We start from the raw sequence: 15,623 nt of genomic DNA on the forward strand, positions 1-15,623 counted from the left end.
GGCAGCTCAGTAAATACATTACTTCACATTGTAGTTGGGAGGACTTAGCTTTCAATTAAAGCTCTCTATTACCCTAGTAATGACTGTGGTATTAAAGCTCAGATAATGTTATAATTTTAGTGTCCTTAAATATATCAATTTTAGCTTCATATATATAATATGCTACCTTACAAGGAGAACCAGGCTGTTATCAATATTATTATTTTTAATCCTAACCCTCACTCAAGTGCTCAGGGACCTATGGACATGTATAAGACATGTAACTATCAACCTAATTTCTGAGCTTGGTTTTGTAGTATAATTCCAATTATCCAAATTCCCTTTATCCAAATATCCTAATTACCCAAATCTACAGTATGTCCATCTGGTAGCCCTATGTTAGTTCATCACACACACAACTTCTCAATTAGCCTCTTTGCATCTGTAAGCTCTAATCAACAGATTTGTATTTTGTATAGCAGGTCTCAATAAAGTTATTTTTTTACTCTTTTTAATAAAGTACAAAGTATGATGCTAACATTACCATTACTCCCTCTGTTCCTCGTATTTCTGTATCAGTGACACTGCTCCTCAAAATAGCACTTCCATTTATCCTAACACCTGGTTAGTCAAAAGATTGAGATGTTCCCCAAACAACTGGAATTTAACAGTAATGTATGTTGTCAGTGGTGGTTAAAAAAAAAGTTTCCTGATGTATACTGCTTTTTTTCTGGTTGTGTTGAATAACCCCTGTCATAAATATAAAGGGAAGGGTAAACACCTTTAAAATCCCTCCTGGCCAGAGGAAAAGCCCTTTCACCTGTAAAGGGTTAAGAAGCTAGGGTAACTTCGCTGGCACCTGAACAAAATGACCAATGAGGAGACAAGATACTTTCAAAGCTGGAGCGGGGGAGGAACAAAGGGTCTGGGTCTGTCTTTGTGATGCTTTTGCCGGAGACAGAACAGGAATGGAGTCTTAGAATTTAGTAAGTAATCTAGCTAGATATGTGTGAGATTATGATTTCTTTCAATGGCTGAGGAAATAAGATGTGCTGAATGGAATGGATATTCCTGTTTTTGTGTCTTTTTGTAACTTAAGGTTTTGCCTAGAGGGATTCTCTATGTTTTGAATCTAATTACCCTGTAAGGTATTTACAATCCTGATTTTATAGAGGTGATTCTTTTTACTTCTATTAAAATTCTTCTTTTAAGAAACTGAATGTTTTTCATTGTTCTTAAGATCCAAGGGTTTGGGTCTGTGGTCACCTATGCAAATTGGTGAGGATTTTTATCAAACCTTCCCCAGGAAGAGGGGTGCAAGGTTTTGGTGAGGATTTTGGGGGGAAAGACGTTTCCAAACAACTCTTTCCCAGTAACTGGTTAAATGTTTGGTGGTGGCAGCGAAAGTCCAAGGGCAAAGGGTAAAATAGTTTATACCTTGGGGAAGTTTTAACTTAAGCTGGTAAAAGTAAGCTTAGGAGGTTTTCATGCAGGTCCCCACATCTGTATCCTAGAGTTCAGAGTGGGGAAGGAACCTTGACAGCCCCCATTCTTAAACATGAACAATAGAAACAGAGTTACAAACACCAAAGTTATGAACTGACTGTTCAACCATACACCTCATTTGGAATCAGAAGTATGCAATAAGGCAGAAGCAGAGACAAAAAATATAAAATAAAAAGCAAATAAAGCACAGTACTGTATTAAACGTAAACTACTAAAAACAGTAAAGTTTTTAAAAAAAGATTTGACAAGGCAAGGAAAATGTTTCTTTGCTTGTTTCATTTAAATTAAGATGGTTAATAGCAGAATTTTTCTTCTGCATAGTAAAGTTTCAAAGCTGTATTAAGTCAATGTTCAGTTGTAATCTTTTGAAAGAACAACCATAATGTTTTGTTCAGTGTTCCGAGCACTTCAGAGTTACGAACAACCTCCATTCCTGAGGTGTTTGTAACTCTGAGGTTCTACCATATTTAATACTATGTACTTGCTTTAAACACATGGGTAATGGAAGTATGCTTACTCCTCAGATTAATTATTACTTGTGAATAGTTTAATCTACATTCTTGAGACAACTTGTATGAGTAAAGGTTTCCAGGAATTTGCTCTAACTGAGAAGACAAGGAGGAGTATATCTAAGGATATGTCTACACAACAAAGAAAACCCCATGGCTGAGACTGGGGCTCGCAGAGCTCAGGCTGTGGGGCTGTGTCATTGCTGACTAGATTTCTGGGCTTGCACTGGAGACTGAGCTCTAGGACCTTCCCATCCCGCAGGGTCCTAGAGCATGGGCTCCAGCCTGAGCCTGAAAGTCTATACAGCAATGAAACAGCCCTTCAACCCAAGCTCTGCAAGCCTGAGTCAGTTAGTACAGGCTATTGCTGGGTGGACATATCCTAAAGCTCTAAAGCCTTAAATATGGTACTTATGGCTGGTAGAATCAGCATTTCAGTGGCATACTGAACATGCAGTACACACTCTTTATCAGTGGTACTAAACCTTTAAAAAAGGTAGGGCCACTTTATTTATGTTTCTGTTTTAGTTCATCTGTGTCATCTCCTGTTCTGTCTTTCTATTTTCTTTCCTTTCCCAGTTTATTAAAAAATAGACTGTGTACTTTTAATGCCTTTCTATTTTTTCCTCATTTTTTGCTCCCCCAGCCCCATAGATCAGAAGGCACCTCAAGTTGCCGATCAGATGCGGATATAATGAGGTTCCTGCGTGTACTTCAAAGAGACACAGAGCCCCCCATTCCCAAAGAGAGAGAAGTGTCACATAGACCAACTCACAGCAAAGTCCACCCCTCTCCCCATAGAGACTAAATATTCCCTCTCCACTTCCTGCCCCTTATACAGAGAAAGGAGAGGTGATATAGATCAAGACAGGCAGCAAAATCTCCCATGCTCCTAACGGTGACCCCTGCTGTTTAAGCAGCCAAGCCTCTGGAAGGCAGCTGCTTCTGCAAAGTACAGTAAGTCAGTGTGGCTTCCTGACTTACTTTGCAGAAGCAGCTACCTCCCACTCCAACTGCCCATCGGGAGAGGTTTCCTAAATTGTTTGGCTGCTTTAACTGCATGATTAGGAGCATGGGGGATTTTGCTGCCTGTCTTAATCTATATCACCACCCCTTTCTCTGTATACAGAGGGGAGAGGGAATATAGGATCTTGAAAGCGGGGAAGCAGCTGTCTGCAGCTCATAGCCTATGTATGAAAGTAGCAAGTCCCTGAAAAATTAAGCACTGGCTGGGTAACCAGAGATCACTCACCCCTACCTGCGCCCCTCACCCTGCACCCCCATCCTGTACCCCTTTCTTGCACTCCTATGGGGAAACTAACCGGGAGTCATGGGAGTGCCTGTTGTTGTTCCTTGCTCCCCCCACCTCCTGCCTGTGGGGGGGCACGGAAGATGACCTGCCAAGCCCTGAGGTGCAAAAATTAAGAACCGTAGCCCTGTGATAATATTCCCGTTGCATGCTTCCCCTTTCATGTGCAGGCATAGCTCTGCTCCAGTCCCAGGAACTTGCTCAGGGCATGGAGGGGAAGGGCTATGATAGGGACACAAACACCAGTGCCGTGTAAAACTCAAAGAGCTGTGGCAGGCACAGCAGAAGGCAAGGGAGGAAATAGTTGCCTCTGGTGCACAGCTGCAGACATGCCGTTTCTACAAGGAGGGGTCTGGGGTCAGCGTGGTGATGAATAGCCCCCCCTTTCCGCCCCTGCTCCCGTTGAACTCCTCTTATAGCCTGGTGTTCATAACCCACAGCACAATACAGAAGGGCAGTGCAGGATCCATGCTTTCTGGCAGAGATGGCTGGCTCGCAGGTTACCAGAGCAGTTGAAAATCAGCTGGAAACCTGGTAGGATGCCCATGGAATGATGGGATTGAGAAACCTGCATCATGTGACACTGACCCTGCCCCCACGAGGCATTGCAAACCCTTCCCGAAACAGTCTGTGGCCAGCTGTACAGTGGGATAGGTACCCACAGTGCACTGCTCTCTGTGTCCATGCAAGAGATGCTACTGTGGATGCGCTGGCTCCGCCCACACAAGGAGCTAGTGTGGACATACAACAGCGGTTTAATTATAGCAGTGGCTGTATGTCAAGGTTACTTCAGTCGACTTAACTGTGTATTGTAGACATTGCCTATGTCAATGGGAGAAGCTCTCCTGCTGCCATAACACTGTCTACACGGGGGCGTAGGTCAGTATAACTATGTCATACTGGGGTGGAGTGGATTTTTGACCCCCCTGAGTGACATAGTTATACCAATATAGGTCTGTAATGTAGACCAGACCTCAGAAGTCATGGATGTAACACGTTAGTTACCCTTTTATCCAAGGTGCAAAGAATTCCTTGAAAATGTTTTTTAAAACCATTCTTATTTTTAATGTTATAAATGACCATCTTCAGGTTCAGGCCAACATGTGATACATTCTGGCTTGGGCTAAAATTTTCTCAGCCATAATTTCTTCCTTCCACTGCAACATGCTTAGTTCATGCCTAGTACTACAATGCATAGCAGTAAATTGGAGCAAGTACACATCAGTGCAGCCGGCAGAGCACAGTGGGCTGGGGCCAGGTTGCTCCACTTCCCACTGCCCGGTGAGTGCAGGGCGCGCCTGACCCCAGCTGCAGTCCCCTGGGATGTAGCTCAGGGGAAGTGGTGGAGTGGGGGCAGGGCTGGGGCGGAACGAGGTAGGGGCCTTGGGGAAGGGGTGGAGAGGCAGCAGGGTTGGGGCAGAGCAGGGATGAGAAGAGGCAGAGGTTTCCTGGCCAGCTCAGCCAGCCAGGGGACTGGGCTGGCCACTGGAGCAGCACACAGCTGCATAGGGCCCTACGCAGCTGCGTAATTTGCGTATGGGTAAGGACAGCCCTGCCCCTTCCCCAGCCCTGAGCCCTCTCCTTCACCCCAAACCCCTCATCCCCGGCCCCACCCCAGAACCCACACCCCCAGCTGGATCCCACACCCCCTCCCATACTCCGAAGCCCCCAGCTCCAGCCTGGAGCCCCCTCAAACGCCCCAAGCCCCTCATCCCTGGCCCCACCCCAGAGCCTGCACCCCCAGCCAGAGTCTACCCCTCCCCGCACTCCAACCCCCTGCCCCAGCCTGGAACCCTCTCCCGCACTCTGAACCCTTCATTTCTGGCCCCACCCGGAGCTCTCACCCCTAGCCCAGAGCCCCCCGCACCCTAACCCCCTGCCCCAGACTGGAGGCCTCTCCCGCACCCCGAACTCCTCAACTCCAGCCCCACCCCAGAGCCTGCACCCCCAGCGCTCTCCCCCCTCCTCCACCCCAACCCAGTGAAAGTGAGAGGAGGCACTGAATGACATCCCAAAAAAGTCCTTAATTCAGCCATGGTCTTTCCTTCCTGACTAAGAAAGTTCCCCAATTTGGACTGAAAATTTGTAGTTTCAGATAGTGGGGAAGATGGGAAGGCAAAATGTGCTTTTATGGTCACCTTCCATCTTTCATAAGACAAGCTTTCCATTCCTCAGATCATCCTAGTAGCCCTTCTCTGTACCTGTTCCAGCTTGAATTCATCCTTCTTAAACATGAGAGACCAGAACTGCACACAGTATTCCAGGTGAGGTCTCACCAGTGCCTTGTATAACGGTACTAAAACCTCCTTATCTCTACTGGAAATACCTCACCTGATGCATCCCAAGACTGCATTAGCTTTTTTCATGGCCATATCACATTGGCAGCTCATAGTCATCCTATGATCAACCAATATTCCAAGGTCCTTCTCCTCCTCCATTACTTCTAATTGATGTGTCCACAGCTTATAACTAAAATTCTTGTTATTAATCCCTAAATGCATAACCTTACACTTCTCACTATTAAATTTCATACTATTACTATTACTCCAGTTTGCATGGTCATCCAGATCCTCCTGTATGATATCCCAGTCCTTCTCTAAATTGGCAATACCTCCCAGCTTTGTATCATCCACAAACTTTATTAGCACACTCCCACTTTTTGTGCCAAGGTCAGTATTAAAAAGATTAAATAAGATTGGTCCCAAAACTAATCCCTGAGGAACTCCACTAGTAACCTCCCTCCAGCCTGACAGTTCACCTTTCAGTAGGACCCGCTGTAGTCTCCCTGTTAACCAATTCCTTATCCACCTTTCAATTTTCATTTTGATCTCCATCTTTTCCAATTTAACTAATAATTCCCCATGTGGCACGGTATCAAATGCCTTACTGAAATCTAGGTAAATTAGATCCACTGCGTTTCCTTTGTCTAAAAAATCTGTTACTTTCTCAAAGAAGGAGATCAGGTTGGTTTGGCACAATCTACCTTTTGTAAAACCATGTTGTATTTTGTCCCATTTACCATTGACTTCAATGTCCTTAACTACTTTCTCCTTCAAAATTTGTCCAAGACCTTGCATACTACAGATGTCAAACTAACAGGCCTGTAGTTACCTGGATCACTTTTTTTTCCTTTCTTAAAAATAGGAACTATGTTAGCAATTCTCCAATCATACGGTACAACCCCTGAGTTTACAGATTCATTAAAAATTTTTGTTAATGGGCTTGCAATTTCGTGTGCCAATTCCTTTAATATTCTTGGATGAAGATTATCTGGGCCCCCCCATTTAGTCCCATTAAGCTGTTCGAGTTTCGCTTCTACCTCAGATATGGTAATATCTACCTCCATATCCTCATTCCCATTTGTCATGCTACCATTATCCCTCAGATCCTCTTTAGCCTTATTAAAGACTGAGCCAAAGTATTTGTTTAGATATTGGGCCATGCCTAGATTATCCTTGACCTCCACTCCATCCTCAGTGTTTAGCGGTCCCACTTCTTCTTTCTTTGTTTTCTTCTTATTTATATGGCTGTAGAACCTTTTACTATTGGTTTTAATTCCCTTTGCAAGGTCCAACTCTACTTGACTTTTAGCCTGTCTCACTTTATCCCTACATGTTCTGACCTCAATAAGGTAGCTTTCCTTGCTGATCCCTCCCATCTTTCACTCCCTGTATGCTTTCTGCTTTTTCTTAGTCGCCTCTCTGAGATGCTTGCTCATCCAGCTTGGTCTACAACTCCTGCGTATGAATTTTTTCCCCTTTCTTGGGATGCAGGCTTCCGATAGCTTCTGCAGCTTTGATTTAAAGTAATCCCAGGCCTCCTCTGCCTTTAGATCCATAAGTTCTTCAGTCCAATCCACTTCCCTAACTAATTTCCTTAATTTTTGAAAGTCAGCCCTTTTGAAATCGAAACCCCTAGTTGCAGATTTATTTTTGTTAATCCTTCTGTTCAGTTTGAACTGAATCAGCTCATGATCACTTGAACCAAGATTATCCCCTACAACGATTTCTTCTATGAGGTCCTCACTACTCACCAAAACCAAATCTAAAATGGCATCCCCTCTCGTTGGTTCAGCAACTACTTGTTGAAGGAATCCATCAGCTATCGCATCTAGGAAAATCTGAGCCCTATTATTACTAGCACTTGTCCTCCAGTCTATATCTGGGAAGTTAAAGTCTCCCATGATCACGCAGTTTCCATTAGTATTTACTTCATTAAAAACATTAAAGAGGGCTCTATCCATTCCAAATTAGATCCCGGCGGTCTATAGCACATCCCAAGCACTATCCCAGGGGAGGCTCTAATAGTTTTCTTCCCCAATGTAATTTTTGCCCAGATGGACTCTGTCTTATCCATTCCATCGCTTCTTATTTCTTTGCATTCTACCTCATCATTGATATACAATGCTACTCCACCACCTTTACCTTTATTTCGGTCTTTCTTAAACAGCACATACCCTTCAATACCTGTAGTCCAGTCATGACGACTATTCCACCATGTTTCTGTTATCCCTATAATATCTGATTTCACTTCCTGCACCAGTAGCTCTAGTTACTCCATTTTGTTACCTAGGCTCCTCGCATTGGTGTACAAACATCTTAATTTTTGCTGTTTGGCCTCGCTCACATTCTGTACCCTATTAGGCATGGTCATTCTACAGCCAGTATAACCTATTAGACTGGTATCCACACTGCTCTTTCTCCTTATATACATTCTTCTACCCACGGCTGTATCCTTTCTTACTTTGTTTTTTTCCCTCTGAATGCTAAAATCTGGCGTGGAGATTACCTGGACATCTCCCAACCATCTCCCCCAAATTCCTAGTTTAAAGCTCTCTTAATCAGTTGTGCCAGCCTCCATCCTAGAAGTCTATTTCCTTCCCTACTCAGATGGAGTCCATCTTGAGAGAACTGTCCTCTGTCCATGAATGCCTCTCAGTGGCCATACATCCCAAAGCCCTCCTTATAGCACCACTGCCTAAGCCATCTGTTGATAGTCATAATCTTGTCACACCTTTGTTGCACTTCTCTAGGAACAGGCAGAATCCCACTGAAGATCACCTGAGCCTCGATTTCCTTAAGCGTCTTCCCCAGCCTAGCATAGTCTCCCTTAATACTTTCCAGCGAGAATCTAGCTGTATCATTTGTTCCCACATGAAGGATAATTAGGGGATTCTTTCCTGCTCCCTTTAGGATCCTTTTTAACTTCAGGTCTACATCCCGTATCTTAGCACCTGGAAGACAGCATACCCTTCTAGTCTCTGGATCAGCTCTGGTTACAGGCCTGTCTATTCTTCTCAGTAAAGAGTCCCCGATCACATAGACCTGCCTTTTCCTGGTGACGGTGCTATTCTCCAGTCTATCCTGTTCCCTCTGGCTGCAAGTTCTTTCCATTCCTATTCTCCCTTGTAATCCTCTTCAACCCATCCTGTATCCTCCTGGGGCTCATATTTGGTGTAGTCTCCATTGACTCTTCCCCTTTTCCTATAGGACTAGCCGCTCTTCTCTTCTTCCTTGCCCTTCCACCTTCAGTGACTACCTGCTGAGCCCCTTCTTCGTTTTCCAACTCTGCAAACCTGTTCTTGAGCTCTATTTCTCCTTCACTAGGCCGTCTTTTCCTCTGCCTGGTTCTTTTAGTCACATGCTTCCACTGACCACTTTCCTCACCCAGTCTCCCCTCAGAATTCCTCAGTCCTGCTTCCATCTGCAAGTCTGAGGTTTTCCCTTCAGATACATCATGTCTTTGCTCCATAATCTGCTTGAACCCCTTTCTAAACTCAACCAGACTTTCCACCTGCATCTCCAAACCTCGGATTTTTTCCTCCATCAGCTCCATCAGATGGCATTTCATGCAGACAAAACTCTTACCAGGTACCCCCTCCAGGATCATGTACATATCGCAGCTTCCACATCCAGTCATCTTCATCGTGTCTTCCACTACATGAGTCACTCCCACTGCTGCCTCTGTATCTGTCATAGCCTTCCCACCTAAATCCTGTTAATCTGGGAAACAAACCACACCAAAACACCACCACCCACAGCAAAAACAAACTCCAAACAAGCACCACAATGCAAACTCCCCTTTCAAACTCCCACTCAAACTCCCCTGTTTACAGCTCTGTTTGCTGGCTCCTGTGCCACTGTCCTTGACCAATAAATAACTCTTCAGGAATTCTATGCATTAGACTGTATCTAATAATCTCTTTGACCTATAGAACTCCAGATGTTCTTGGAAACCATTCCCTTACACATATATATAATGAGTACATAAGCATATATAAAACTGGGAAATATGATGAGGGATGATTGTTACAGCTGATGTTTCCTATTGGGGAATCAATAGGGAAGAATGATTATGGGGGAAGAAAGAGCCACTGAAAGCTATTATTATCTTATAGAATTGTTAGTCCTTTCAGCTGTAAATAATTATGCCTTCACACATAACATAAATCAGGTAAACTGAGCATGTATAGAAATGACATCAGAACATATGTTTCTTCCGACAAAGAGATTTCTTTGTTTAAAAACTTATATAATAACAGTGGTGTTGGAACTTAGTTAGGGAATGAAACTGCAAGTCCCTCCAGTTACGCAGAAGGAGAGACACATAGCCAGCTCTTCATCATCAATCATCCATCACATCAAAGGGTGGTAATATTTCCATTCTTTCTGAATTCTGTGTAGTGCTGTACTAATCTCTGATTGATAATCTTTGAGCCTGTTATTCAACAATCTCGAATTGTTGTTAACTTCAGATACACAACAAGATATTGTAAGTAGGATTAATATACGCAGCATCCTACAAGCGTTCTATAAAGTCGAAACACTAAGCACATTGATATAACTCTAATATCTCTTTCAACTATACTAACACACAGGTAAGCCAGACTCAGGAGTGACAGAAGCTCCCTAAAAGTGGGGGGGCCACAGGTGCCCAAACTGTGGCCCTGAACTCACGCCACCTCTTCCCTGGAGGCCACATCCCTCACTTGTTCCTCTCCACCTCCTGCCCCCTGTTGCTCGCCTTACAACCGGTAAAAAGTGGGAGGGCATAGTTTAGAATATCATTTAGAAACAAGGAAATGATAAACAATAGGGTGCTCAGCATGTTCACTACCTCAGTTTTATTGGTGCTTTAATTATGCACCATGAAGTCAGTCTGGTTCCTTAACCTGCTCAACAGGATGCACAGTGAATGGGAATCCCCATGAGTACCATTCTTTCAGGCTGAGCGCTGGCGACAGGATTTAGGCCTCATTGCAATTTTCTAGGTAACCAGGCTCTCAAAATTCTTCTGCTCACTAACATACTACTTGGTGTTCCCCTTTTCATGGAAACACATCACATCCCTGACACACCAGCCAGGAAAGTCACAAATCCAGTGTCTCCCCAATGCTAGCCTATCGCCATCTCTGCATCGCTTGTAAAACTGAGTAGGAAACCCTGCGAGAAGTTATCTCATGGGCTTCCCAGTATTTCCTCTTTTCATTTTCATGGAAATGGTTTGGGAACAACAGTGCTTAATATGCAATGAAAGAGGTGCTGAGGCTCAAGCAATTAGGTGCTAGGGTGCAAGCAATTTTTTTTATTTTCATAACTGAAAGAGGAAGCCCAGAAGTGCTGAGGCTACAAACTGCCAAGCCCTGAAGTGACGAAGCTCAGCCCTGACAAGCCTTGGCACAAATTAAACACTGTGGAACAACCTTTCTCATGGGATTTTGACAATAATAACTGAAAGTGGAGATGCTCACAAAAAATAAATCTAATGAAACCCAAAAGTTACCCAAATATTTTCAAACGTCAAAAAAAGCTTTGATTTGGTTCAGGTGTTGTGTGAGGCTTGAGGGTGAAATGTTCTTTTAACTGAACAGGCTAGCCTGTCCTCATGGGCCAAATTCTATCCCTTTACAGCCTGTGCAATCCTGTTGACTTGCGTGAGGTGTCAGGGCAGAATTGTGCTTAGATTACTAACTAAACAATAGGATTGTTGGGTTGTATTAAATTCTGTGCTCTTGAACAGGTCACCTCATGATGAATTATTCAACTGAGACAAGTCGTCTACTTTTTATGATTACTATTCCAAGTGGGGCTCCACCTGCAGGACAGAGAACATTGAGATCTTTGAATCAGTATTTTTTCCAGTCTTTTACTGTGTGGTGTTCATGTTCCGCTCGGTGGGAAACAGCTTGGTCATCTGTGTTCTGGTAGTTTGCAAGAAACTGACCAGCTGAGTGATGTCTATTTGCAGAACCTCGCCGTCTCTGGCCTGCTTTATGTTTTCTCCCCGCCCTTTCTGGCTCATTATGCTTCAGGCCAATGGACTTTTGGAAATCCAACGTGTAAAATAATACATGGAATTTACTACATTGGCTTCTACAGCAGCATATTCTTCATAATCCTAATGAGCACAGACAGGTATTTAGCCATCGTCCAGGCTGTGTATGCTCGGAAAGTTCGAACTATGCTCAGCATTGTTATAAGCCTCGCTGTTTGGTCAGTGGCCACTTTAGCTTCAGTACCAAATATTTTATTCATCCAAGAATTTAATGAAGATGGCATTATGAAATGTGCTTCTTATTACCAGTATAATAGGACTATTGGAAACTTTTAATCAATTTTGAAGTCAATATATTGGGCTTCCTGATCCCCTTTGACACTCTCATTATCTGTTACTCCCACATCTTGTAAAACCTGCAGAGATGCATGAACTGAAACAAGCTTAAAGCTGGTTTTCATTGTTGTAGTTGTGTCTTTCCTCTTCTGGACGCCCTTCAACATTGTGATTTTTCTGGTTTCCTTGCAAAGCCTGCACATCATAGATGACTGCGAGATGAGCAAAAGCCTAGACCTGGCCCTGCAGGTGACAAACCATCTCCTTCATCCACTGCTACCTGAACCCAGTGATCTACGCTTTTGTGGGTGAAAAGTTCAAGAAATACCTTCATGAAATATTCCAAATACATACATGATTCTTATTGACTTGCAAAGACCACAATGTCTTTTAGAGTCACTATAGCACCTCTTCCATGTGCACCCCAGTCCTCACATTCTTCTGTTGTTGACCCTGTCCTGTAAAATACAATGGGCCAAATACAACCATTCAGGGATGCAGTTGATGCGATATAGTATCAGTGACTTTGAAAGAAAATACTTCAGGCAGCTTAGTAAATAGATTATTTCACATTGTAGGTGGGAGGACTTAGCTTTCAATTAAAATTCTCACTCATCATAGTAGTGACTCGTATAAAAGCTTAGACAATATTATAATTTCAGTGTCCTTAAATTTATTAATTTGAGCTTCATATGTATAATATGCTTCCTTAAAAGGAAGGCTGTTGTTAACATTATTATTTTTAATCCTACAGCTCACTGAAGTCCTCAGGGACGTATGGACATGTATAAGACACGTAACTATCAACTGAATTTATTATCTAGGTTTTATAATACAGTAGAATTCCAGTTATCCAAATTCCTTTTTTCCAAAAATCCTAACTATCCTAATCTACAGTGTGTCCATCCTGTGCTCTTACGTTAGTTCATCACACACTTAACTTCTCAATTTGCCTCTTTGCACCTGTAAGCACTAATCAACAGCTTTGTATTTGTAAAGCAGGTCTCAAAGTTTTTTTTAACTCTTTTTAATAGAATACAAAGTATTAAGCTAACATCAGCATTACTCCCTCTGTTCCCTCAATTTCTGTATCAGTGACACTGCACTGCAGAATAGCACTTCCATTAATCCGTACACCTGGTTAGTCAGAAGTTTCAGATGTTCCCCAAGCCATGGTATTTAACACTAATGTATGTAGTCATTGATGGTTTAAAAAAAAAAAAGAAAAAAGTGTCCTGAAGTATCTGCTTTTTTCCAGTTGAGTTAAATAGCCCCTCTTCTTAAACGTGTATTTGATATTATATACCTGCTACAAACACTAGGGTAATGCAAGTATGCCTGCTCCTAGGAATAATTTTTACTTGTTAATAGTTTAATTTACATCATTGAGGCAACTCATATAAGTAAAGGTTTCCAAGAAATTGCTCTAAATAAGATGACAAGAAGGAGTATATCTAAGGGTATGTCTACACAGCAATGAAAAAAATCCATGGCTGGCTCATCCTAGTTGACTAGGGCTTGCAAGGCTCAGGCTATGGGGCTGTATAGATTTCTGGACTTGGGCTAGAGCCCAAGCTGTGGGGCCCTTCTCCCCCGCCCCCCTCAGCAGGATCCTAGAGCCCAGGCTCCAGCCCGAGCCTGGAAGTCTACACAGCAATAAAACAGTCGCCCTAGCTCTGTGAACCTGAGTTGGATAGCGTGGGCCAGTCGCAAGTTTCTATTGCGGGGTGGACATATCCTAAGGCTCTAAAGCCTTAAAGATGGTACTTATGGCTGGTAGAATCAGCATTTCAATGGAATACTGAACATTCAATACACTCTGTATATCAGTGGTACTAAATCTTTAAAAAAGGTAGGGCCACTTTATTTATGTTTCTGTTCTGGTTCATCTCTGTCATCTCCTCTACTGTCTTTCTAGTCTCTTTCCTTTCCCAGTTGATTAAAAAAAATAGACTGGGTACTTTTAATGCCTTTCTATTTTTTCCTCATTTTTTGCTCCTCAAGCCCCATAGATCACAAGGTACCAGGCTCCTCAGGTTGGTAGAGCATATATTGGTGGCTCTTTGGTTTACTAAAATCAGCGATACCTTACAGAGAAAACAAAACATGAATCAAATTTGTCTCCAAAATAACCCCCCCTCCCCAGTGCTACATAAGAATTAATTTGGTTTAATAATTCAAAATTAGAAGCCATATTTTTAATTTTAAAATATGCTTGCATTTCTTCCCTTGTGACAGAGGAAAACGGAGAAGGGACGCAAAGAGGAAACCATATACATATAAGATCATTGGAATGGTCAGCCTCGGGGAGAGACGCAAACATTTTAAAATTTGGGTGTTTTCTTCAGCATCAGGTTATCTATTTCCTTCACAATTTTTATGTGAATTGCACAAAATGCAAACGGAGAATAAAAATAAAATAAATACAGATAATAAAGTTTAAAAAGTCAAGTTCAATATGATAACATACTACTGCTATGCCTCCCCTTTTTAAAATAGTTTGTGACCAAATTTGAACACATTTCCTTATGATGAGAATATGTCATTATATAACATAACAGCTTTATCATTATCTCAACTTCTTAATACTAATATATTACAGTATAAAACTTACTGACAGTGCAAAATTCAGGATAACCAAACACGTTGTGGGCCTGGGTGCTGTGGGAACAGATTAAATTTAAACTGGGTAAAGATAAAGCAATGCATATTAACAAATAATCTGTAGAATAAGTGGGTACCTGATCTGAGCCAATACAGTGAATTCTATGCAACATAGGAAGAATCTTCCCCCTCCCTTCCAATGTTATGAACAGCACCCCCCTTTTAGCACTTCATCCAAAATCCAACGAAACCAATGGAAAGACTCCCATGGACTTGAAGAGCAGGCTTATTTTGCCTTGGAAATAGAGTGGTTGGGCCCATTATTCTCTTCAGATACATGACGAGCATCACCACACACTTGACATTACTGGACACATTATTGGTAACATTCAAACAACTCTGTCGCACTGCTGCTAGAACAGACTACCCAGGCTAATACTTAGGACTAAGCTGTTGTAAAAGATTTGTTGGATGTTAGATTGGATGTTGGATGTTATCTATGTAGATTCATAGATATTTAGGTCAGAAGGGACCATTATGATCATCTAGTCTGACCTCCTGCACAACGCAGGCCACATAATTTCACCCACCACTCCTGCAAAAAACCTCACACCTATATCTGTGCTATTGAAGTCCTCAAATCGTAGTTTAAAGACTTCAAGGAGCAGAGAATCCTCCAGCAAGTGACCCGTGCCCCATGCTACAGAGGAAGGCGAAAAACCTCCAGGGCCTCTTCCAATCTGCCTTGGAGGAAAATTCCTCCCCGACCCCGAATATGGCGATCAGCTAAACCCTGAGCATATGGGCAAGATTCATCAGCCAGATACTACAGAAAATTCTTTCCTGGATAACTCGGATCCCACCCCATCTAATATCCCATCACAGGCCATTGGGCCTATTTACCATGAATATTTAATTACCAAAACCATGTTATCCCATCAGACCATCTCCTCCATAAACTTATTGTTTAAGTTTTTATGGTGGAATTTTAAGTAGTCATACAGGGAATGAGAAAATGCCCTCTGCAGAACTGGAAAAGGAGCCAGTGATCTCTCAACATAAAACTGTTTGTACTGGTTGACTTTATTTATAAATGAAGACAAATA

The 15,623-nt window shown here is 42.6% G+C and overlaps 1 pseudogene; it reads left to right on the forward strand.

Moving 5' to 3' along the window:
- The first annotated feature begins 10,450 nt into the window (after window positions 1-10,450).
- LOC140906155 (C-C chemokine receptor type 8-like) lies at window positions 10,451-12,271 on the forward strand (annotated as a pseudogene).
- Window positions 12,272-15,623: the final 3,352 nt, after the last annotated feature.

The sequence above is a fragment of the Lepidochelys kempii genome, chromosome 2 (assembly GCF_965140265.1).
Source record: "Lepidochelys kempii isolate rLepKem1 chromosome 2, rLepKem1.hap2, whole genome shotgun sequence".
NCBI classification, from domain to species: Eukaryota; Metazoa; Chordata; order Testudines; family Cheloniidae; genus Lepidochelys; species Lepidochelys kempii.